The 20513-nt window shown below is 41.9% G+C and overlaps 1 pseudogene; it reads left to right on the plus strand.

Moving 5' to 3' along the window:
- The first annotated feature begins 459 nt into the window (after nt 1-459).
- The window catches only part of LOC132827241 (immunoglobulin gamma-1 heavy chain-like), a 40603-nt pseudogene continuing 20549 nt past the window's right edge, over nt 460-20513 (plus strand).

The raw sequence follows: 20513 nt of genomic DNA on the forward strand, positions 1-20513 counted from the left end.
TGACACCGAATAGCCCACAGATATACTAATTGCGGCTCCCCTTGTCTTGCAAAGGCAGCATAGCTGGGTGGAATAGTTCAGAGATCCACGAACACGGTTCTCGTTCTCTTTCTGTATTACCCTCTTGAAAGCTCACATAACTCCCTAATATTTTGTTCATTTCTCCGAAGCCTTCCTTTTCGGAAGGCGTCCGGTACTAGAATGACAGTGGCTCTGGGAATCACCTTCCGCTTTTTCTTTATTAGAAGTGTGTTTTGTCATTAAGCTTGTTTCCCATTGACACATTTCAATTTCATTAACAGCAATGGTTTAGATTTAACATTTTCACATAATGCTATACATAGAAATAGTGTCGCCTATCGGATGTGAAATTTCACTCCGGTAACCACCCCCACCTCACTCTGCCCTTCCTCCTCGTTCTTACTTCTCAATCTGACGCAGCACTTTCTGTAGTGCGTGATGACGACACAGGACGAGGTGACGTCACCTCGGCATTCTCCGCCCGTGCGTAAATAGATCTTGGCGCAGAAACACATAGCGTCGCACGGTGATGATGCCGATGTGCGGTTTACGCGTGCGCAGAGTGCTGGCCTTTCCTGTTATTGACAATTTGAACGATTGTGAATTCAATAAGAATTGTTTAGACACGCAATTCAGTTCTTCCTTTAATCTGATTTAATTCTTCCAATTTGCTTCTGAAGCACCAATTGCTTTCTGTCCCCTAACCTACTTCATAATAATACACGAGATTTTACTTTTCCTGCGCACAACTTTGAGCTGATAAGAGGTGGAAACTTCCCAGATTCTATTTTCTTTTTTAAAGCAGGCAGTGGTCTAGTGGTATATTTAGACCATTAATCCAGGCATCCAGTTAACGTTGTGGGAAAGGGATTTTCGATTATTGTAAAAAGCCCATATGATTCACCAAAGTGCTTACAAAAGACGTATGCCATTCTTACTTGTTGTGGCAGACAAGTAACTCTAGAATTTGTGGGCGACCAGGGATGGGCAATAAATGCTAGCCACGAATATCCACATCCCATGAAAGAATAGAACAAAAATTTCATTAGACCACCTGGAGGAGCTTGCCACGAATAGCCAACAGTCGTGGTACACCAGATGGCTGCACTACAGCAGTGACGTAATCAGATCCTATAATCTGTGGCATGTCCATTATCGATAGCTACTTTGTAATAGAGTTAATCAGTTTACAAGGGGTGGGGTAACAATAGTATCCATAATCGGGAGATTGGGGCCAGGTCTAGAAGTCAGTGAGAATGTTGCCACTGGCAATTACTTTTGGATATTTTAATCTAGTGAGCAAGGTTTCATTACATGTGCCATTCATTAAAGTCCTTGCTTTGATTGAATTAGTTTTATTGTCACATGTACTTACATGAATGCAGTGAAAGGTTTACAAAGGCATCACTCACAGCAACACCTTAGGTACAAAGGTACCTCGGTACAGGATGTTAGGAATAAGTTAGTAAAATAAAGATATAAAAGGTTCAGCACTACAGTCTTCATCTTGGATACAGGGCACGTGGGTACAAAATCTTATGAATAAATTAACTTTAAAAGGTTCAGCATTACAGTCTTTCAAGCAGATTGCACCAGGGCTTGGCACCAGACTGTGCTGGGCATTGCCACCAGACTGCACTGGCTCTCACCCTCAGACACATCGGGACAATACCTCCAAACTACACCAGGATTGGCAAGCCTACAGGAAAAAAAGACATGGCTACCACATAACTTGAAGAATTACATTATATTTTGCTCATAAATTGCATGAATCCATGTAAGATTCTGTAAATTCATTTTTAGATTAGAATCAGTCTGAACATTGTAGCACAGTCTCACACAGAGCACCCCTCACCTTAAGTACATTATATGGATCAATACGACTTCAATTGTTAAAGTTCACTTGAGAATATAACTTTTAAAAAGTTCTGCAATTTACATATGAAAGAACAGAAACCAACATGTTCATTGTAAAAGATGAGACACTTAACAAACAATCAAGGTCTTTTTCAATATATATTTTCAGTTACATCACACTGTAAACTTTTGCTATAAATTCTGTGCCTTACACCCTTATACTCCACAACCACCTGATGAAAGAGCAGCGGTCCGAGAGCTAGCGCTTCCAAATAAACTTGTTGGACTATAATTTGGTGTTGTGTGATTTTTAACTTTGTACATCCCAGTCCAACTCTGGCACCTGCAACTCACAGAACAATGAATTAGATTTGCTATCAATTGCCATTGACTTCCAGTAAACACCATCCTGTACAATACACCTTCAAATATTCATTTATTTTGTTGTAGCATCAGAGGTCTATTTACTATTCTGAATTATTTATCATGATTGCATGCCCAGTGAATCAAATCTCCCTGATTAGGAGGTACACTGCAGACAAATGTATTTGTCCACAGAACTAGCAACTTTATTTATTGAACAGCGCCCCCTACTCTCAAAAACATCCTTCAAACTCGTTCTCAATCGTGCAAGATGTGTTACTGTTTCTTTGCCTCGAGAATAGGACAGATGAGAAACAGGTTTCCTGGCCTTGTTACTGGCAAAGAAGCAGGAAAGCATTCTTGTAAGCATAAGTTATAATTCTTGTGGTCTCCTGAACTCGTTTTCAATGCCTTAAGAAGCCAAGGAGGAATTGCTAATTGATTCATATTTGTTAGGGATGTTACCTGCTACCTACTTTGCTTCTGTCTCTCTGGAGATTGCGTTATTTAGAAGAGACAGTGGTGACTCAACAGAAGCATGTAAGATCCTAAGGGGACTTGACAAGGTGGATGTGGAAAAGTTGTTTTCGCCTGTGAGAAAATCTAGAATTGGGGTCATAGTTTACAGCTAAGAGTTGCTTTTTATGGTAGAGATGAGGAAGATTATCCTCTCAGGGAATTGTGAGTCTTTTCACTCTCACACACACATATGCACTCTCTCTCACAGACACTCAAAACCCCCCACCACACACGCACACAAAACACACACAACACACACACGCACACAAACCCATACGCACACATACACACATCCACTTGTGGGGTGAATTTGTACTTGCAGAGTTACATTGTACTTTGCTCAAACACTGCATGAATCCATGTAAGACTCTGTTAGCTCATTTTTTAGATTAGAATCAGTCTAAACATTATGGCACAGTCAACAGCACAGAGGGGACTAACACTTTCAACACATTATCTGGGCAGACACCAATTGTAAAAGTTAAACCGAGAATGTAACTTATTAAAAAAAAGTTTTGTGATTTACATATGAAAGAAGTCAAACTAACGTGGTCATTCTAACAGATGAGAAACTAATAAACAATCAAGTATTTTTCAATATATAATTTCAGTTACATCACATTGTAACCTTTTGCTATAAATTCTATGTCTTACAATTGAGTACTCCACAGCCACTTGATGAAGGAACAGCGCTCCGAAAGCTAGTGCTTCCAATTAAACCTGTTGGACTATAACCTGGTATTGGGTGATTTTTAACTTTGAACATCCTTGTAAATCTTTTCTGAATCCCTTCAAGTTTCACAATATCCTTCCAATAGGAATGTGATCAGAATTGCATGAAATATTCCAAAAGTGGCCTAACCAATGTTCTGTACAGGCACAACATGGCCTCCCAACTCCTGTACTCAATACTCTGACCAATAGAGAAAAGCATATCAAATGCCTTCTTCACTATCCTATCTACCTTTGACTCTACTTTCACACAGCTATGAAACTGCATTCCAGGTCCCTTTGTTCAGCAACACTTCCCATACTATAAAGTTTATAAACCATGCTCTGATTTGCTTTTACAAAATGCAGCACCTCGCATTTATCTAAATTAAACTCCATCTGCCATTCCTCAGCCCATTGGCCCATCTGTTCAAGATCCTGTTGCAATATGAGGTTTCCTTCTTTGCTATCCACTGCATGTCCAATTTTGGTATCATCTGCAAATTTACTAACTGTATCTCTTATGCTTACACCCAAATAATTTACATAAATGATGAAAAGTAGTGGACCCATCACCGATCCTTGTGGCTCTCCACTGTTCACAGGTCTCCAGTCTGAAAAGCAACCATCCACTACCACCCTCTGTCTTTTACTGTTGAGCCAGTTTTGTATCCAAATGGCTAGTTTTCCCTGAGATCTAACCTTGCTAAGCAGTCTCCCATGGGGAACCTTGTCAAACACCTTACTTAAGTCCATATCGATCACACCTACTGCTCTGCCCTCACGAATCCTCTGTTACTTCTCCAAAAAATTCAATCAAGTTCATGAGACATGATTTCCCATGCAAATAGCCACATTGGCTATCCCTCATCAGCACTTGCTTTCCAAATATATCTACATCCTGTCCCTCAGGACTCCCTCCAACGACTTGCCCACCACAGACTTCAGGTTCACTGGTCTACAGTTCCCTGCATTGTCTCTACACCTTTCTTAAACAGTGGCATCACATTAGCCAACCTCTACTCTTCTGACACCTCACCCGTGACTATCAGTGATACAAATATCTCAGCAAGGGGCCCAGCAATCACTTCCCTAGATTCCCACAGAATTCTAGGGTACACCTGATCAGGTCCTGGGGAGTTATCCACTTTTATGTGTTTCAAGACATCCAGCACTCCATCCTTTGTAATATGGACATTTTTCAAGATGTCACCATTTATTTCCCTACATTCTATATGTTCCATGTCCTTTTCCTCAGTAAACACTGATACAAAATAATCATTTAGTATCTCCCCTATCTCCTGTGGCTCCACACAAGGGCCACCTTACTGGTCTTTGAAGGGCTCTATTCTCTCCCTAGTTACCCTTTTGTCCTTAATATACTATTAAGAACGCTTTGGATTCTCCCTAGCTCTATTTGCCAAAGCTATCTCAAGTCCCCTTTTTGCTCTCCTGATTTCCCTCTTAATTATACTCCGACTGCCTTTATACTCTTGTAAGAATTCATTCAATCTGTCTTGTCTATACTTGACATATGCTTCCTTCTTTTTCTTAACCAAACTCTCAACTTCTTTAGTCATCCAGCATTTCTTTCAACCTAACAGGAAAATACTGTCTCTGGACTCTCGTTATTTCATTTCTGAAGGCTTCCCATTTTCCAGCCGTCCCTTTACCTGCGAACATCCGCCTCTAATCAGAAATAAAGTAATGTCAAAATGTTTAATTATTCAAACCAAATAGATTGATGTTTATATCGAATAAAGCAGTTAATATTGTGAGGCATAAATTACCTTGAAAATTCACTTGAAACACAAACTCCCCTAAATGCATTTTAATATCTTCTAACTCTTCACAAAGCTACTTCGTTGTACAGGTAATGTACTTGAACATGTTTCAATTTATATGCTGTCAGAATGTGGTTGAATTTCTCCATATTGATTTCGACGTTTACGAAGATGGTCTTTGTACATTGTACAGTTAGATCAGCATTATATTTTTAGATTAGATTAGACTTACAGTGTGGAAACAGGCCCTTCGGCCCAACAAGTCCACACCGACCCGCCGAAGCGAAACCCACCCATACCCTTACATTTACCCCTTACCTAACACTACGGGCAATTTAGCATGGCCAATTCACCTGACCCGCACATCTTTGAACTGTGGGAGGAAACCGGAGCACCCGGAGGAAACCCACGCAGACACGGGAAGAACGTGCAAACTCCACACAGTCAGTCGCCTGAGTCGGGAATTGAACCCGGGTCTCAGGCGCTGTGAGGCAGCAGTGCTAACCACTGTGCCACCGTGCTGCCCACATTATCTTCATTGGGGCTTTTTCCTAAACCTTCCGTGTACAGTAAAATGATCAATAGATCCCGACTCTTCTTTAAACTGTTTTCTTCATGCTGTTTAGGCAGTTAGAAATGCCAAGACGATGTTGTATTTTGACTCAATGCTGTTTGTGATTTTCCAATGTCCCTGGCTCTGTTTGGAAATCCTGTGACTTGGATCAATTATCGATTGGGGTTTGTAACACCAACCTGTATTTGCATAATGAAATGACCACGTGTCAGTATGTCCTCCTTCTGAGCATTAATAAGACAGGGCGACCTTGGGAAACGTTCATACCATTTGTCTGCAAACCTACCCGACACTCTGAATTCAGGATGTCCCAATGGGTGTGTCTCATCTCAACGCTGCTCATCGCTGCAGTCTGTAAGTTCTCAAGATGTCATTGTAGATAAGGTTGTATGGAGAAACACACTATCAATCAGATGAATGCCATCTTGTAATATGGCTCTATTTGTTACAGGTTCAAATGGGCAGATTACATTAACGCAACCGAAATCGATTTCCACCGAGCCGCAGGGGACGGTTAAATTTAGTTGCAGTGTGTCTGGTGAAAATTTGGGGAACAGTGACATAGGATGGTACCAGCAGAAACCCGGGACTGCTCCTCGATTCCTACTCTACCATGATCTTAACAGCGATAGCAGAGGCTCTGGGGTTCCTGATCGATTCTCTGGCAGAAGTCAATCATCAACAAACGCGGCGTATTTGACAATCAGCAGTGTTCAACCGGAGGATGATGCCGATTATTATTGTGGCTGGTGCTTTTTATTTCGGTGGAGGGACCAAACTGACTGTCCTGAGTAAGTAGCTTTTGCTTCATTCACTCTGAACAATGTTTTTTTTCTTTTATCCAACATATGATCAGAAATATAGCTAATAGCTAATTCATGAATTACAAAGCAAAATACATGAAACAACATGGAGCTGTGAACCGTAACCAACTTTTTATACAATGGCTAATTAAGGATATGAGTAAAATATATTTTCAAAATCTAAAGAAAGAACTGGTTTTATTCTCTATTCAGTTTCACACATCGACTGAAATGGTGGACAATAATTAAACGGGTACAATTACTATCATTTGAAAAACAACCTGGAAGTGTTTCACTCAACAGTAGCATTGAAAAAACAACGAACCGCGGGTGCTGGAAACCAGAAACAAAAGCAGAAATTGCTGCAGAAATTGAGCAGGAGAGAAAGCAGAGTTAATGTTTCGGTCCAGTGTCCCTTCTTCAGAACTCATGGTGATCATGCAAAAGGAGAGACAGAGACAGACGGAGAGATAGAGACGAGTGAAAAGGTAGCGACCCACAGCAATAGATTGGAAAACATGGGCGCCTCTCTTAACTCCTGATGCATTTGAAAGTTGTTAATATGAAATTGAGTGCAGTGACCACTAAGAACCTCTCTAGTATTCAAAGGCAGTACCAGAAAACTCAGAGTAAACATTGGAGAGTACAAAAACAGAAATTGCTAGAGAAATTCACCAGGTCTCGTAGCATCTATGGAGAGAGAAAACAGAGTTAACAATTGGAGTCTAGTGAGCCTTCTGCAGGAACTCAACGTTAATACTATTTTCGTTATATAAATACTGCCGAGTTTCTCCAGCAATGTCTGCGGTTCAGATCTCCAGTATCTGCAGTTGTTTGTTTTATTCTGATCGTTTCTATGAGAATACGTCCCTCTGCGCACCTCGTGTAACGAATTATTTGCTGTGGGTCGATTCTTGATTTATTTACACATGGCTCCTTTGCTCCTGAACTCAATGTCATCGACTTTCTTTTGTAAAAATAGAAGGAGACATAAAAATGGACGATAAGCAGTTGTTAATGGGGCATAAAAATATCCAAATGTGCTAAAGTTGAGGAAGACTATCACGATCAATATTCAGCCTTCAACCAATGCTAGTAAAGCAACCCATCGGATTATAATCGAGTTGCAATTTATAGGAACTTGCCGTCAAATGTCTTAAATTACTACAATGATTGTAATTTTAAATCACTTCATCTACTGAGGGGCAATTCTCAGAGGTCATGGGAGACAATATTAATATGTAAACGCTTTTATTTGCTTCCTTAAATCTCGGCAAAGCGAAATGGGTCATCCTATTTCTTTGAGTTTGTCATGGCAATATTCAGACAGAGATGCGTTGCATTTAGTCAGAATCAAATTCAATTTCCAACACTGTTTAAGTAATAATGCAGTTAAAAATCACACAACACCAGATTATAGTCCAACAGGTTTATTTGGAAGCACTAGCTTTCGGATCGCTGCTCCTTTCCTACAGGAACAATGCTCCGAAAGCTAGTGTTTCCCAATAAACCTGCTGGGCTATAATTTGGTGTTTTGTAATTTTTAACTTCGTCTACCCCAGTCGAACATGGGCACTTCCAAATCACAAGTAATTATGGGTCCGAGGCACAATGGGCTGGTTGGTGTAAATCTCATTGTAATGGCAGCGCCCAGTATTTTCCCCTCATTATTGGTTGTCATTTTTTATGTTGTTGAAGCCAACGGCCATTTTACTGCGCTGCATGTACGTTTCGTCCTTAGATCTTTTGCAACTGCATGTAAGTTAACATATCCAGGTGGTTATTCTTCAAAACTGAAACATCGTGTTGCTGTTGTGAATCTTTATTTGTTTCCTCTTTGGGAATACACCTCTTTTCTCGATGTAATGAAATGTATGCTTGTTTGTTAAGAAAATAATTTCAGTGTGGGCTGTGGAGAATACCGATTTTAGTTTTGTTCGATAGACACAGACTTGCTTAATAGCAGGCTCGAAGGGCCGAATGGCCTACTCCTGATCCACATCCAATGTTTCTATGCCGTCAAAGAATAGAAAGAAGCCAAGCCTCTGGCAAATCGATCCACGAATTGCGATTAAATCCACTCATCCTTGCTAAGATTGAGGGTAACCTGAGAAGAGGATTGGTATTTGCGTAGCGCCTCTCCCGTCCTCTGAGAGTTGTGTCGCAGCAGCATTTGTTGGCAAAGTTGGGTGCAGCAACATTCAAATATTATCACGTGGTCATGACCAATATTTTATTAACATTGGTTGAATGATAAATATTGTTCTTGATAATTGCTTTCCAAATAGTGCTATTGCACCTTTTGTTTTTGTGATGTTAAAGGTTGCATTTAATTCATCATAGTTATTCGTTACTTTCTCCATAAGTATTTGGCATAGGACTTCACTTTCTGATTCAGAAATGTGGGCGCTACTGTCCGGTAAAGTGCTTCAATATAGCTGAGTGTGATATGGGTTGTACAAACGCATTATTTAAAAACAATTAATAACCGCAAATTGTTTCATTCCAACCCGGGAAGCGACTCGCCCTTCGGTATCTCTTCTCCCGCCGTCGCCCGATCAGATCTCCGCAGATGACACAGCGACCCTGGTGTGTCTGGTGAATCATTTCTTCCCTGGTTCGGTGGAAGTTTCCTGGAGTGTGGACGGTGAGACCACGGACAGTGGTGTCCAGACTACTCAGACGGTGCGGGACACCGACCAGACATACAGTGTGAGCAGTTATCTGACCCTGACCGCCGCCCAGTGGAACTCACACGAAGTCTACACCTGCGGCGTTACACACGAGTCTCTCTCATCTCAGCTCAAGCAAAGCATCAGGAGATCAGGCTGTGAGTGACAGGAGAGAATAAAGTCACTTGCTGCAAGCTGTTGTCCACGGCATTTATGCGTGAAGACGGCTTTAGTTATTCGCGTGCAGTTATTTCTCTTGGTACGCGCAAGGCACACAATAGTAACTTAAATATGGTTGCGGTAGAAACAATTTGTCTTGGTAACTGCAAAATGGAAGCATTTATTTAATAAATGATCCGGTTCATTTCTGAGATGCGTTGTGTTTTGTATGTGAGCATATGTCAATAGCAATTCAATTTAACACGAATCGTCATTAATATTTTAAAAAACTAGTTATGTGAATATATTTCCCTATTTAATCCTACATTTTACATCATTTCACTTTCCCCCTCAGCAATATCTCTCCCCAACATCTTTAACTTCCCTAACCATCAATACACGGACGCCATCGCATTTCTGTAATTAGTTTACACAAGTAGAAATATAAGATATTTTTAAAATCCTTGTATTTTCACACATTAGGACGTTCACTTTCGTTTAGAAAAGAAGAAATAATTTAAGCAAAGTCCACTTTTCACTTCATTCCAAAGTAAGTTAAAATAACATTTGAAAACTCTATACAGTACAGAAAGTTTATACAATGGGAGCACAGTTAGAGCGCACTTAACACCTATAGACTTTCGTGATTTGGCTGTTTTAAATCCTATTAGCCGCCAAAATGAAATTAACTCTTTTTACCACATTTTCTCGGATTGAATAATAGATTTTTACTTTCCATTTATTCGGAGGTGGGATTGGTTCATCAAGCAGAGAGCTGAAATATTTCCGATGTTTTCTCTTTTTTTGACGGCTGTGAAGGAGCCATCTATATTTGTAGATGTATTTGCAGATTCACTCGCTGCTTGTGATGTGTTGAAATGACTGCAACTTCTCAGAAGCTAGACAATGGCTTGAAAATAATTTGCCCCTGAAATGATTCCCTTATTTGGCTTTGAATTTCCTGCCTTGCCTACCTGTGTTACACTGATGTTGAAAGCAATGAGGCTTTTCATTTATGCAGCATGCCTTTCACTCTTAATGATAACTCCAAAAATGTTAAGTCCGTTCGTTGACTCCATCTACACTTCTCGCTGTTCCAGGAAGGCAGTCAACATAATCAAAGACCTCTCCCACCCTGGTTATACTCTCTTCCTCGGGCAGACGATACAAAAGTGTAAACGCACCAACAGATTTATCAACAGCTTCTTTTCCCATGTTATTAGACTTCTGAATATACCTCTCAAATTCTAAATTTAATGTTGATCTCAACTTTTGTGCTCCTTCCCACAAGCCCTAACATGGTATTCCTCTGTTCTATTACCCTAATGTACCGGCATGGCATGATCTGCATGCAAAATAAAACTTTTAGCTGTACCTAGGTACATGTGACAATAACAAATCAAATCAAACAAAAATACATTAAATCAACATTCTGAGGGTAATGCATAACCATGGCCTGGAGAAAATTATTCATCGTAAGTCCAGACGGCAGCTGAAAATGCTTCTGTCTGCATTTCATATTATCGTTCAGGTTGAAATGTATAAGTCTTTCCATCCCTACATAGTGTCAAGCTCCTGTCGCAATTAACAGCAATTTTTGCTTTAACCACTGCGCTCGTCACTGTCAATGTTGAATTTCTTTCAAGGAGCACCTCAATAGACATTCACACTAATTTTTTAGAGATGTTCCGATAATCTGCCCTGCTGCTGTGTCAGGCACTACTGGTCAAAGTGACATTTCTTTTCAGAAGAGAAGAGCGAAAAGGGAAGGATGTGTCGGAACACTGAATCAAAGTGGCTATAGATGCAAAGACAGGGTAGAGAACTCCAAACAGTGATGGAATTTCTCCTTTTTAGCCTTAAATTGTCAGCACCCTTTCTTCAGACCCTTAGTTCTAGACCCACCAATTGGGAGCAACAACACTGCAAAGATCTCTAGGACGGCTTTAAAAATCAATGACTTTGTCTATCTTTTTCACAAAGCTCAGGATATGTAGACCTATTCTACTCAATTACCCCCATAAAACAAGCTGTTCATCCAAGAAATCAGTCCAGTGAAGCTTTTTAATCCCTGCTAAGGCAAGTAAACATCAGGCAGGAATATCAAAACCTAAATTGTACTTCTGTTCTCACAAAAGCCCCAAATAATTGCTGAAAATGTCTTTATTCCTATATTACAATACCGTATTTGTGCGTTATACAGATTCACCAGAAATTCTTTGCTTTTACAGTCTATGCTCTTTTTTAGCCCAGGAGCCTGAATGTCATGTTAAGCAGTTTTCCAACCAACCCACCGACTTTAATACTTTACTTATACTCATATGTCCTTCTGTTCCTTCGCCACTTTTATAATTGTATCTTTTATACTGCATTGTATCTATTCCATTCATTTCTTTTGCGAAAATATGTCACCCCACATTTGTCTAAGGTAAATTTAATCCATCATATGTCTGTCCATTCTACCACTGTTCGTCTGCAGTACTCTAAAGTAATGAAACTATGGCCTTATTTTAGATCACAAATGAAGAGATGCAGCAGTTCTAGTACGGACAAATGAGGAACCCCATCATCAATCTCCCTTCAGATGGAGCAAGAACCATTCAGCACTATTCTCCACTTCCATCACTCAGCCAACTTTCTATCTATCTGCAAAACATCCCCTTTTATACCATAGGTTTTAATTTGCTAATGCACCCACAGTATCGAACTTTAGCAAATGTCTTTTTAAAATATGTTGAAAGTACATCCAGCATATTACCTTTATGAACACACTGAACTGGATTATATCTGCCCATTGGCAATGGCTTGCAAGTGCGAAAATTTGAAAATGATATGGTAAGGTGTTAGGAGAAGTGTCCGATATCATCCAGCTGCCCAAGGCATTTTCAACAGCAGTGAAGTTGGCAAATGGCCAGTCGTGCCACTCGATTGACTCAGCTCCAGGGTAATTTTGCATGCGTTTAGTGAGCTTGTTGGTGCAAGTGGAGATCACACGAGAAATGCGGCTGCCTTCTTCCATTTTCCAGGAATGGAGTCCTTCTTTATGGGTAACCTGGCCCTCAAAGACACCTCATCTCCCCACGTGGCAATGAAATCTCTGCTACTACGTTGGTATTCATCGTTGATTTCAAATTGTTTTATCCTCATCTCTTCCCTATTGACTCAACTGTCATTCGACTTCTTAAAAACACTTTGGCTTATTCCTTCAACATCTTCATGCCTGGGCTAAATGAGTTATTGAATATTCACTAAGTGCTTCCATATTGACATCCTTCGGTCCACTTGACTAATCTCATTCTCAGATATGTCATTAAGCTGGGATGTATCTTGCTCTAGAACATACTTTAGAATATAAAGTAGTTACTCCGAAAGTTCAAGATAGATGGGTGACAGTGAGGGGGAGTGGGAGGAGGAAGCCAGTGCAGGGACCCCCTGCGGTCATTCCCCTCAAGAACAAGTATACCGTTTTGGATACTTGTGGGGGGGATGACTTACCAGGGGCAAGCAACGAGGTTCAGGCCTCTGGCACGGAGCCTGGCCCCGTTGCTCAGAAGGGTAGGGTGGAGAAAGGTAGAGCAATTGTTCTTGGGGACTCGATAGTGAGGGGTACAGACAGACGGTTTTGTGGGGGCGACAGGGACTCACGTTTGGTATGTTGCCTCCCAGGTGCAAGGGTACGTGATGTCGCTGATCGTGTTTTCCGGGTCCTTAAGGGGGAGGGGGAGCAGCCCCAGATCGTGGTCCACGTTGGCACCAACGATATAGGTAGGAAGAAGGGTGAGGATGTCAGACAGGCTTTCAGGGAGCTAGGTTGGAAGCTCCGAGTTAGAACAAACAGAGTTGTAGTCTCTGGTTTGTTACCCGTGCCACGTGATAGAGAGTCGAGGAATAGGGAGAGAGAGCAGTTAAATGCGTGGCTACAGGGATGGTGCAGGAGGGAGGGATTCCGGTTTCTGGACAACTGGGGTCCTTTCTGGGGAAGGTGGGACCTCTATAAAAAGGATGGGCTACACCTGAACCTGAGGGGCACCAGTATCCTTGCGGGGAGGTTTGCTAGTGCTCTTTGGGAGGGTTTAAACTAACTCCGCGGGGGCATGGGAACCAGGACTGTAGCTTTAGGGTACAGGACCTTGAGTGTAGGGAGGTTAGGAATAATGCAGCGATCTCTAAGGAGGGTGCCTGTAACCAGAAAGGTGGATTGAAGTGTGTATACTTCAGTGCCAGAAGTATAAGGAATAAGGTAGGTGAACTTGCAGCGTGGGTTGGTACCTGGGACTTCGATGTTGTGGCCATTACAGAGACGTGGGTAGAACAGGGACAAGAATGGCTGTTGCACGTTCCAGGGTTCAAATGTTTTAGTAGGATCAGACATGGGGGTAAAAAAGGGGGAGGCGTGGCATTACTTGTCAAAGACAGTATCACAGCAGTGGAATGGACGATGGAAGAGGACTTGCCATCTGAGGTAGTTTGGGCTGAGGTTAGAAATAGGAAAGGTGAGGTCACCCTGTTAGGTGTTTTCTACAGGCCTCCTAATAGTCCTAGAGAAGTAGAGAATAATATTGCGAGGATGATTCAGGAAAAGAGTGAAGGTAGCAGGGTGGTTGTTATGGGGGACTTTAACTTCCCAGATATTGACTGGGAGAGCTATAGCTCGAGTTCATTGGATGGGTCGGTGTTTGTACAATGTGTGCAGGAGGGTTTCCTGACACAATATGTCGACAGGCCAACAAGAGGGGAGGCTATATTGGATTTGGTTCTAGGTAATGAACCAGGCCAGGTGTTAGACTTGGAGGTAGGTGAGCACTTCGGGGACAGTGACCACAACTCGGTGACTTTTACTTTAGTGATGGAGAGGGATAATCGTGCGCCGCAGGGCAAGAGCTATAGCTGGGGGCAGGGAAATTATGATGCAGTGAGGCATGACTTAGGATGTGTGGATTGGAAAAACAGGCTTCAAGAGAAGAACACTAATGAGATGTGGGGATTGTTCAAGGAGCAGCTACTGCGTGTCCTCGATAGGTATGTACCAGTCAGGCATGGTGTAAAGGGCCTTGTGAGGCAGCCGTGGTTTAGTAAGGAATTGGAGTCCCTTGTGAAAGGGAAGAAGGCGGCATATGTAAAGATGAGGCGTGAAGGTTCAGTTGGGGCGATTGAGAGTTATAAGGTAGCCAGGAAGGAGCTAAAGAGGGAGCTAAGAGAAGCGAGAAGGGGACATGAAAAGTCTTTAGCTGGTAGGATTAGGGAAAACCCAAAGGCTTTCTATAGGTATGTCAAGAATAAAAGGATGACTAGGGTAGGTATCGGTCCAGTCAAGGATAGTAGTGGGAAGTTGTGTGTGGAGGCGGAGGAGATTGGAGAGACATTAAATCAGTACTTTTCATCAGTATTCACTCAGGAACAGGACACTGTTGCTGATGTGAATATGGAATCACAAATAATTAGAATGGATGCCCTGGAAATATGCAGGGAGGAGGTTTTGGGAATATTGGAAAGGATGAATATAGATAAGTCTCCTGGGTCTGATGGCATTTACCCCAGGATCCTATGGGAAGCTAGGGAGGAGATAGCAGAGCCATTGGCCTGGATTTTTATGTCGTCATTGTCTACGGGAATAGTACCAGAGGACTGGAGGATAGCGAATGTGGTCCCATTGTTCAAGAAAGGGAGTAGGGATAGCCCTAGTAACTATAGGCCAGTGAGTCTGACTTCAGTGGTGGGCAAAGTCTTAGAGAGAATGGTAAGGGATAAGATTTATGAACATCTGGGTAGGAATAACGTGATCAGGGATAGCCAGCATGGTTTTGTGAAGGGCAGGTCGTGCCTCACAAACCTTATTGAGTTCTTTGAGAAGGTGACTAAGGAAGTGGATGAGGGTAAAGCAGTAGATGTTGTGTATATGGATTTTAGTAAGGCGTTCGATAAGGTTCCCCATGGTAGGCTAATGCTAAAACTTCGGAGGTATGGCATTGAGGATACATTAGAGGTTTGGATTAGGAATTGGCTGGCTGGAAGGAGACAGAGGGTAGTAGTTGATGGATTATGTTCATCTTGGAGCGCAGTTACTAGCGGTGTACCACAAGGATCTGTTTTGGGACCATTGCTTTTTGTTATCTTTATAAATGATCTAGAGCAAGGACTTGAAAGCTGGGTAAGCAAGTTTGCGGATGACACAAAAGTCGGTGGAGTTGTGGATAGTGAGGAAGGAAGTGGTAGGTTACAGCGGGATATAGATAAGTTGCAGAGCTGGGCGGAAATGTGGCAAATGGAATTCAATGTAGCTAAGTGCGAAGTCGTTCACTTTGGTAGGAATAACAAGATGATGGATTACTGGGCTAATGGTAGGCTACTTGGTAGTGTGGATGAGCAGAGGGATCTTGGTGTCTATGTACACAGATCTCTGAAAGTTGCCACCCAGGTAAATAGTGCTGTGAGGAAGGCATATGGTGTACTGGGCTTTATTGGCAGAGGAATTGAGTTCCGGAGTCCTGAGGTCATGTTGCAGTTGTATAAGACTCTGGTGAGGCCTCATCTGGAGTATTGTGTGCAGTTTTGGTCGCCATACTATAGGAAGGATGTGGAAGCTTTAGAACGAGTGCAGAGGAGGTTTACCAGGATGTTGCCTGGAATGGTAGGAAAATCTTATGAGGAAAGGCTGAGGCACTTGGGGCTGTTCTCATTGGAGAAGAGAAGGTTTAGGGGAGATCTGATAGAAGTGTATAAGATGATTAGGGGTTTAGATAGGGTAGATACTAAGAACCTTTTACCGCTAATGGAGTCAGGTGTTACTAGGGGACATAGCTTTAAATTAAGGGGTGGTAGGTATAGGACAGATGTTAGGGGTAGATTCTTCACACAGCGGGTTGTGAGTTCATGGAATGCCCTGCCCGTATCAGTGGTGAACTCTCCTTCCTTATGGTCATTTAAGCGGGCATTGGATAGGCATTTGGAAGTTATTGGGCTAGTATAGGTTAGGTAGGATTCGGTCGGCGCAACATCGAGGGCCGAAGGGCCTGTACTGCGCTGTATCCTTCTATGTTCTATGTTCTATATACCAGAAATTGTTTCCTCCCGTTGCCACTTTGACCATTTCAATCCAGAGTAAGATCATAAAAATACTGCATAATAACTGTTCAATAGTTTTGTACCTGTCATTAGTTTGCTTACAGATGTGCTTTTCTATATCCTTCTCACCAGTTTGTGATCTATGGGATGTACATGGTAACATGATGCTACTTAGTAACATATTGGTACCTCTGTGGTTCTTTAACTCTAACCAGATAGGTTGTGTCCTTGCGCTCACTAGGATTTTTTTTTCTTCAGCAGGCTGATAGTTTCTTTAATAAATGCAATTTCCCCACTTTCATGTTTCTTCCAGATCCTTTCCTGAACACTGCATCTAGGAATATTTGGTAGCCAACTTTGCTCTACTTTCAACCGGGTCGATGTGAGAATTGTAGAACACCAACACTTTTTAACACATTCCATGCATTCACATACTTCAATTGCCAATTTGTATTGGACATTATTACTGTATATTTATTCTTAGTCTGACTCCACCTAATGACTTACTAATTCTTCCTTGACTGCTATCGGTCTTTCACAAATATGTGCTTTGACTTTACATTGCATTACTAACTTCTCATTCCCATCCCTCTGTCTAGTTCGTTTTAAATCTCCCCAGTAGCAAACCGCCTCTCACGAAAAGTGGCAACATATCTAACCTCTTGAGGTGTCACATCCCCCACTAATTATCCCAAACACCTAAAACACTTCCTCTGAACCTGCCTTTTCAATCATATATTCATCTGCTTTATCCTCCTCTTCCTACACTCACGAACGTGTGACATTGGGAGATTAGTCCATTCGTCTGCTTGACAGTCTCCTTTCTAACTCACGAAAATCTGCTTCCAAGACCTGCTTCCTCTTTCTACCATTGTTTTTCACTTGGTACTGAAATGGACCAAGACTATGGACTGTCCGTCTGCCCCAGACCCATTCAATGCACTCTGCAGATGCTCAATGACATCATTTAACCTGCAACCAGTGAACAACAGGATCCGTATCACTTCCCTTTCTCAACCTTTCTATCATCTCTGGGCCTGTCATAGCGCCGTGGACTTTTCTCTAGTTTTACCCATTCCCTGAATGATTTGTCAGAATTAGAACTGAATATTGTTTGGAGAGCGAAATGCACTCAGGGAAACCTCATACTCCCTACCAGATTCTGCAACTCTGTCCGCACATCCTTGAGGTGAACAGTCGAACAGAAGTGTTCTACTAATCAAATATGCAGACTTACAGACGCATTGCAATGCTACAAGATGAATGTCGTTGGCAAGGCCAACAATATTTGCTCATTCCTAATGGCTGCTAATAATGTAATAATGAAAAAAGTTCTTGAACTGCCACGGTTCGTCTGGCCCAGAGACACTTGGAAAACTATTAAGGAGCTAGAAACAGTGAAGGAACAGTAATATGTTCCAAGTCAGGATGACATTTGATTTGGAGAAGAACTTGACTATGACGGTGTTCCCAAAACTCTGTTGTTCATGTAATTAGTAGAGTTTGAGGATTTGAAATTCGCTGCCAAAGCAGGCTTCTCATTTTGCTGCAGCGTAACATGAATCTGTTAAACACTACTACCACTGTGAATCAGCGAAGGAGGAAATAAATAATAAAGAGGATGAATGGAGTGCTGAGCAACAGGGTTGTCCTTGATTGTGTTGAGCTTTTTGAGTCACATTCATTCTGCCATGTGGGGACTATTCTTCCCTCATCTGACTTAAGCCTTACAAATGGTGACAGACTGTGATCGATGAGCATTTCATCTGCCCTTGTTATGACAATATTTATATGGCGACTGCAGTTAAGCGTCTGCTCCATTGCAGTGTCCAGTGTGTTGATGGTGGGAAATACAACAATGGATATTATGTTTAATTATGAAGAGATTCTCTCTTACTGGTAACGGCCATAGGTGGAAATTGTATTGGACAAATACTGCTTATCTATCCATGCTTCAGTATTGTCCAGGACTTGTTGCATATGGTTAAGGGCTGCTTCACTATCTTCCTTGAACAAAGCATTGCACTTGGTGATGTAATTGTGATTTTGCTAGCGTAGTTCAGTAATCCAGTGACCACAGTTAATATTCGAGAGACAAGGATTCAAATTCCACATTAGTACCTGGTGAAATTTAAATGTAATTAATAATTCTGGAATTAAAAATTAGTTTTAAAATGGTGTCATGAAGGAAGCAAGGAGTATTAAAACGCATACGATTCATGAATGATCTTTAGGGGAGAAGATCTAATGTCCTTATTTGGTCATTCCTACATGTAAGTCCAGAGCTAGCGCAATGTGATTGGCTCTTAACTGCTGTCTGGAATATAATAAGACAATCACTTGTCAAATGGTTACAATTATCTGTTTCACAGTGAACTGCTACACAAAAAAAAATGAAAAACATTAAAACTGGACGGACTACACAGCATTTGGCTAGGCATCCAAAACAAAATAATATACCATTCCAATAACTTTGCAACATCGGTCTTACAACCATTGGAGGGGGTTACACGATAACTGAAAGAGCTGCTCCAAAGGCTAGTCAAGCAAAAGTACCACCAATTATTACTCCTGGGCCTGTCCTGTCCTAACAGCAGGATATTTGACAAATGTAGCGGCACAGTAATATGCATTTAGACTGGGAACAATTGTTTCATGGAAAGGGCACTATAGACATGTGGAGACTGTTTAAGGAACAATTGTTGCGAGTGATGCATAAATGCGTTCCCTCTGAGACCGGCAAGAAGGGGTAAGATAAAGGAACCTTGGATGACGAGAGTGGAGGAGCATCTCGTCAAAAGAAAGAAGGCAGCTTATGTAAGGTGGAGGAAGCAATGATCTTGCTCAGCTCTAGAGGATTACAGGCAGGCGAGAAAGGGGCTCAAAAATTGTCTGAGGAGAGCCAGGAGGGAGCACGAAAAAGGCTTGGCAGGAAGGATTAGGGAGATGATCAAAGAAAGAATAGGGCCGATGAGGGATAACATAGGGAACTTGTGTATAGAGTCTGAGGAGGTAGGGGAAGCCCTAAACGAGTTTCTTGCTTCTGTCTTTACAAAAGAAAAAAAGTGAATGAAAGCATTGAGGAGCAAGTAAGCATGCTGGAATGGCTAGAGATTGAGGAAGCTGATGTTATGAAAATTTGACAAACATTAAGATTGACAAGTCGCCAGGGCTAGACCAGATTTGGCTTCGTCTGCTTTGCTTTGCTGCTTGTGAAGATTTTTGCATCCTCGCACTCCACCGGAGTCGTACCTGAGGACTGGAGGGTGACAAATGTAATTCCTCTCTTCAAGAAAAGGAATAGGGAAATCCCCGGCAATTACAGACCAGTAAGTCTCACGTCTGTGGTCTGCAAGGTGTTCGAAAGGATTCTGAGGGATAGGATATATGACCATCTGGAAGAGCACGGCTTGATTAAATGCAGTCAGCACGGCTTTGTGAGGGGCAGGTCATGCCTCACAAATCTTGCTGAGTTCTTTGAGGATATTACTAGACAAGTTGATGAGGGTCGAACGGTGGATGAGGTGTATATGGACTTCAGCAACGCATTTGATAAGATTCCCTATAGTAGGCTCATTCAGAAGGTCAGGAGGAATGGAATACAGGGAAATTTAGCTGTCTGGATACAGAATTGGCTGGTCGACAGAAGACAGCGAGTGGTAGTGGGCGGAAAGTATTCTGCCTGGAAGTCAATGGTGAGTGGTGTTCCACGGGGCTCTGTTCTTGGGCCTCTACTCTTTATATTTCTTATTAATGACTTGGATGAGGAGATTAAAGGATAGGTTAGCAAGTTTGCAGAACACACAAAGGTTGGAGGTGTCATTGTATAGAGGACTATTGTAGGCTGCATCGGGACATTGACAGGATGCAGAGATGGGCTGAGAGGTGGCAGATGGAGTTCAACCTGGATAAATGCGAAGTGATGCATTTTGGAAGGTCGAACTTGAAAGTTGAGTAGAGGATTAAAGACAGGATTCTTGGCAGTGTG

The sequence above is a fragment of the Hemiscyllium ocellatum genome, chromosome 24 (genome assembly GCF_020745735.1).
Source record: "Hemiscyllium ocellatum isolate sHemOce1 chromosome 24, sHemOce1.pat.X.cur, whole genome shotgun sequence".
Taxonomy (NCBI): domain Eukaryota; kingdom Metazoa; phylum Chordata; class Chondrichthyes; order Orectolobiformes; family Hemiscylliidae; genus Hemiscyllium; species Hemiscyllium ocellatum.